Here is a 6,014-nt window from a genome sequence, read left to right as displayed (position 1 = left end):
GAAAAGCTGGCAATCTTGTGCATAGAAGGATCCAAAGTTCCAGCAATAAAGTCCAGGAGACAGGCTAAGAACTACTTTGTTCGAAACATGTCCTCTCGGTCATGCTCTGAACCTTCTTTGGACTTTTTAATATGCCTTAAAATATAATTCTACATTTTTAATTATCCTCTCCTGGACTTTGTTGCTGGAACTTTGGATCCTTCTGTACTGCTGCTACTGCCTTTACTGATGTTATATCCTGCCTGTCCATTATGTTGCACAGTGTACTGCTGCTGATACCATTATCACTGCTATTACTGCTTTTATGTCCTGCCTGTCCATCATGTTCCATACTGTACTGCTGCTGATACCATTATCACTGCTATTACTGCTTTTATGTCCTGCCTGTCCATGTTCCATACTGTACTGCTGCTGATACCATTATCACTGCTATTACTGCTTTTATGTCCTGCCTGTCCATGTTCCATACTGTACTGCTGCTGATACCATTATCACTGCTATTACTGCTTTTATCTCCTGCCTGTCCATTATGTTCCATACTGTACTGCTGCTGATACCATTATCACTTCTATTACTGCTTTTATGTCCTGCCTGTCTATCATGTTCCATACTGTACTGCTGCTGTTGAGAACAATACCTGCACAGGGTAATATAACAAACCTTTCACTGCTCACAATTATTTATGGATGACTAAAAGAATCAATTGTAGAGCATCAAAGGAGTTGGATCCTGTCCTAGGAGAACTAAATGTGTCTTTTATTTCTTTTCTGGGCAACTGCAGGCTTTGGAGCTCTTTCAGTTCCTACAAAATCGTTCAAAAGACTCAAACCTAAAATAATTTTTAGGGAATTCGATGATCTCTTGAGTTAAAATATATTCTTTTAAATGGGAAACCACTTGAGAACTGCTTGTGAGATGTCCTCTTACCTGATACCTGCACCCAGTTGTTATCTTTAAGTTTATAGATATTGTTGTCCCTGTCGACTCCCCAGACTCCGACTTGACCGACCGTCACATGACTCAGGTTTCCAGGAATCTGTTTCCAGGAATAATCCACCCATTGGTAGATGTCATCATCATCATTCACACCGTAAACCTGACCGTTTCCGGCGTTCACCTGCTTCAGCCTCCCATCGATCACAATGCAGAGACGGTCTGCGGAGAAAAGCAACGAGAGGACACAAAGAAAGTGAGAAAATCACAACAAAACTAAACCTAAGCCATAATCTTCCAGAAATGAGAAGAAACGTCCATCATGTTATCTTATGATGGATTCTTCTTCTACGGAATTTCCTATTTTTGCAGTTGTCAGTCGCTCAGTATCTGCAGTTCTTTTTATTATTGTCCTCCCATATAGAGAGATGTTACCTGCAGTAGCAGCAGCTCCGGAGCACAGCAGCAATAGCCCGAGGATCTGGATCATGGTGCCTCCTTGTGTGATGAGAGACACGTTCTGCACCATTTATGAACCCCCGAACTCCTCCCCACCTGTATAATGTCACCATTACTCATGCATTATGTACATGTCCTTATTCAAGAGGTCAAATTAGTAAATGTAACACGAGTTTTGCTCACAGCAGAGCCTGGTGCATAAATCCTATATGGAAGGGGTCAAAAATGATCATTGGTCATCATTTCCAGTCACTACAGAATCTGCGCACTGCAATGTTCAATATCAGTGTTTAATTTTATTTGTTCCTCTTCTGTCCATAGATCACCAGTCATTGTTATGAGGCCCATAAAATGACAGACTACTACAAAAAGCATGCAATGCCCTATATAACAGCCGTCTCCAACCTCTTACTTTTTAGCTTTATGGCAGGAGTTGTAGCTTTGCAACGTAATTTGAAGCTTTTGTCCTCAATAGAAAACTTCCAAAAGGGCTGCCAAATCTCATGTTTTTTAATTAGTATTGGTCTTTTTTATGAGCAAGAGAAACTTTTTTTGACTCTCGGTCCAAATGCAACTGCAACCCCTACTAGGTCCGAATGCAACTGCAACCCCTACTAGGTCCAAGTGCAACTGCAACCCCTACTAGATCCAAAGGCAACTGCAACCCCTACTAGGTCCGAATGCAACTGCAACCCCTACTAGGTCCAAATGCAACTGCAACCCCTACTAGGTCCGAATGCAACTGCAACCCCTACTAGGTTCGAATGCAACTGCAACCCCTACTAGGTCCGAATGCAACTGCAACCCCTACTAGGTCCTAGTGCAACTGCAACCCCTACTAGGTCCGAATGCAACTGCAACCCCTACTAGGTCTGAATGCAATTGCAACCCCTACTAGGTCCTAGTGCAACTGCAACCCCTACTAGGTCCGAATGCAACTGCAACCCCTACTAGGTCCTAGTGCAACTGCAACCCCTACTAGGTCCCAGTGCAACTGCAACCCCTACTAGGTCCGAATGCAACTGCAACCCCTACTAGGTCCTAGTGCAACTGCAACCCCTACTAGGTCCTAGTGCAACTGCAACCCCTACTAGGTCCGAATGCAACTGCAACCCCTACTAGGTCCTAGTGCAACTGCAACCCCTACTAGGTCCTAGTGCAACTGCAACCCCTACTAGGTCCGAATGCAACTGCAACCCCTACTAGGTCCGAATGCAACTGCAACCCCTACTAGGTCTAAATGCAATTGCAACCCCTACTAGGTCCAAGTGCAACTGCAACCCCTACTAGGTCCGAATGCAACTGCAACACCTACTAGGTCTGAATGCAATTGCAACCCCTACTAGGTCCAAGTGCAACTGCAACCCCTACTAGATCCAAAGGCAACTGCAACAACTACTAGATCCGAATGCAACTGCAACCCCTACTGCATCTCCTACTAGATCCGAATGCAACTGCAACCCCTACTAGTTCCGAATGCAACTGCATCACCTACTAGATCCTAATGCAACTGCAACCCCTACTAGATCCGAATGCAACTGCATCTCCTACTAGATCCGAATGCAACTGCAACCCCTACTGCATCTCCTACTAGATCCGAATGCAACTGCAACCCCTACTAGATCCGAATGCAACTGCATCTCCTACTAGATCCGAATGCAACTGCAACCCCTACTAGATCCGAATGCAACTGCATCTCCTATTAGATCCGAATGCAACTGCAACCCCTAACAGATCCGAATGCAGCTGAAACCCCTATTTGGTCTGAATACAACTGCAACCCCTACTATAGTTATTCCTCTGGCTGGGGGGTTACAGGTGCCAAACAACTGCTAAATAACAAGCTGGATAAATTGAATGGATCAAGAGAACATCAATACTTGACCATGTCACAATTTCAACAATAGACTTTTGGACATCTGATGGCTCCTCACTCCACAAATAAGCAACCCAAATGGCAGAGACTTACTCACCATGGTCCGGTGGTCGGCACACTGCTTCATATCCAGTGTTGAGACCTTAGAGGGATTTTCCAGTCCATATAACTTCTGCATTAGGAGAAAAAAGGATCTTCAGAATTGGTGTCCCTCAGCCACTTGCCTGGTCTTTCTTGAGCACGCCCAGCAAGCATCATGCACATGTCCTATTAATTAGGGTAGGGAACAGTAATAATAATTTCCGATACCTGGCTAGTGACTGATGGATGTGATTTCAGCTGCCACTGCCGATGCCGAAATGAGAAGAGCTGGAAAGCTTCTTTAAGACTCAAGAATCAGTGGAGACTTTGATGCTTGAGATGGAACATTGTCCTGCGTAAAAAAATTATGGTCTTCTTGAAAGATGCAGATTTTTTCCTATACCTTTGGTTGCATAAAGTGTCTACTCAGTGGATTTTGAGTCAATATTCAACCGGAAAAGGTCCACTAGGTAATTTTTAATAATACCGGCCCATAGCAGGACCCCACCTCCACCTTTCTGACATCTGAATGTCCAGCCGATTGGCCATCCATCTGCTCCATCAGGAGCCACTCTCGTTTCATCAATCAAAACAATCTTTCGAAAAATCTGTCTTCAGATATTTTTTGGCCCAGTCTTAATGTTTGCATTTAAGTGATAGTTTTATGACCATGTCCCAATATCTTAGCAATTTCAGGAGTGCTGCAGATTAGACCATACAGACGGGACCATTGCAGAAAACTTGACCACTACGTATCACGGATGACATGTAGTCATGTGGTTTCTGGCAATAGAAGGTCACAGTGTTTGGCTGTGCAAAATGCTCCCTGACTTCTGTCAGTATTCATTGTAGTAGGTAGCTTTCCTGCTGGGTTTTCATCTATTCCTCCTTAGGACTCAGGGGAGCTAAACTTCCATCCAGCTGCTGATTATCAGTATTCCCTTTGTGCTTAAATACTCCCATCTTCCCTAGACTGGTGATGATGATATTATTCAGTTTATTCTAGCTTTGGTTGCAAGCAGGTGGCTTGCTCTCATTACTGATCTCCTGCCGATGTTGTCTGTGGATAAGTAGTTCATGCATTTTTCCCCTGTGTGTCCTCCTTGTGTCTTCCTTTAGCATTTAGTGGGGTTGACGAAGAGCTCATCCCACCTGTTCCCTATTTAGGGTCCAGCACTAGGGATACCTAGGGTCAGGTATCCTGCTTGGCGCATAGGTGAGGAACCTATCTAGGGTGGTGAGGGACCCCAGAGAGCAGCAGTAGGTTTGGTCAGGGGTCACCATCTCCACTTTCATTAGACACAGGTTTTCCCTTCCCTATCGCTTGGGCCTATTTCAGGGTTAGCCAGGGTCAGGTATCCTGCTCGGCGCATAGGTGCAGAACCTATCTAGGCTGGTGAGGGATCCTAGGGGCCAGCGGTATGTTTGGTCAGGGGTCACCATCTCCCCCTTCCCTAGACACAGGGTTTCTCTTTCCTTTCACCGCTTGCATGATACGTCCCCGTACCTAGCGTGACACTATGGTGCAGTAATTGTGTCTGATCTCTTTGTATTCCAGTTTAATTTGTGGGGCAGGAAGTAGCTATCATTCTTAGCCAGACTGATGCTAAAGGAGTTGCTTTTTTGGTCACTCAGTCCCCATCCATCTTCTAGGTCTTCCTGGCAACTAATCATGATTATTATTATTTATTGTTATAGCGCCATTTATTCCATGGCGCTTTACAAGTGAAAGAGGGTATATGTACAACAATTATTAACAGTACAAAACAGACTGGTATAGGAGGAGAGAGGACCCTGCCCGCGAGGGCTCACAGTCTACAGGGGATGGGTGATGGTACAATAGGTGAGGACAGAGCTGGTTGTGCAGTGGTGTACTGGACTGAGGGCTATTGTAGGTTGTAGGCTTGTTGGAAGAGGTGGGTCTTGAGGTTCCTCTTGAAGCTTTCCACGGTAGGGGAGAGTCTTATATGCTGAGGTAGAGTGTTCCAGAGTATGGGGGAGGCACGGGAGAAATCTTGGATGCGATTGTGGGAAGAGGAGATAAGAGAGGAGTAGAGAAGGAGATCTTGTGAGGATCTTAGGTTGCGTGCAGGTAGGTACCGGGAGACTAGGACACAGATGTAAGGAGGAGACAGGTTGTGGATGGCTTTGTAAGTCATGGCTAGTGTTTTGAACTGGAGTCGTTGGGTGATGGGAAGCCAGTGAAGGGATTGGCAGAGTGGCGAGGCTGGGGAGTAGCGAGGGGAGAGGTGGATTAAGCGGGCCGCAGAGTTTAGGATGGATTGGAGGGGTGCAAGAGTGTTGGAATGGAGGCCACGGAGCAGGAGGTTGCAGTAGTCGAGGCGGGAGATGATGAGGGCATGCACTAATGTTTTTGCTGATTCTTGGTTAAGGAAAGCACGGATCCGGGAGATATTTTTGAGTTGTAGTCTGCATGAGGTGAAGAGGGCTTGGATGTGTGGCATGAAGGATAGAGCAGAGTCGAGGGTTACTCCAAGGCAACGAGCTTGTGAGACTGGGGAGAGTGAGCAACAATCAAGTTTGATGGAAAGGCTTGTTGGAGGAGATGAGTGAGGAGGAGGAAAGACAATAAACTCTGTTTTGTCCATGTTAAGCTTTAGGAATCGTGCAGAGAAGAAGGATGAAATAGCAGACAGACATTGTG

The 6,014-nt window shown here is 45.5% G+C and overlaps 1 pseudogene; it reads right to left on the bottom strand.

The window, feature by feature from the left end:
- Window positions 1-1,423, bottom strand: part of LOC142255773 (fish-egg lectin-like) — a 41,338-nt pseudogene extending 39,915 nt beyond the window's left edge.
- Between the last annotated feature and the right edge of the window lie 4,591 nt (window positions 1,424-6,014).

This window comes from Anomaloglossus baeobatrachus, chromosome 11 (assembly GCF_048569485.1).
Source record: "Anomaloglossus baeobatrachus isolate aAnoBae1 chromosome 11, aAnoBae1.hap1, whole genome shotgun sequence".
Classification (NCBI taxonomy): Eukaryota; Metazoa; Chordata; class Amphibia; order Anura; family Aromobatidae; genus Anomaloglossus; species Anomaloglossus baeobatrachus.
Note: the sequence above shows the minus strand (reverse complement) of the source record. Positions and strands in the feature narration are given on the sequence as shown.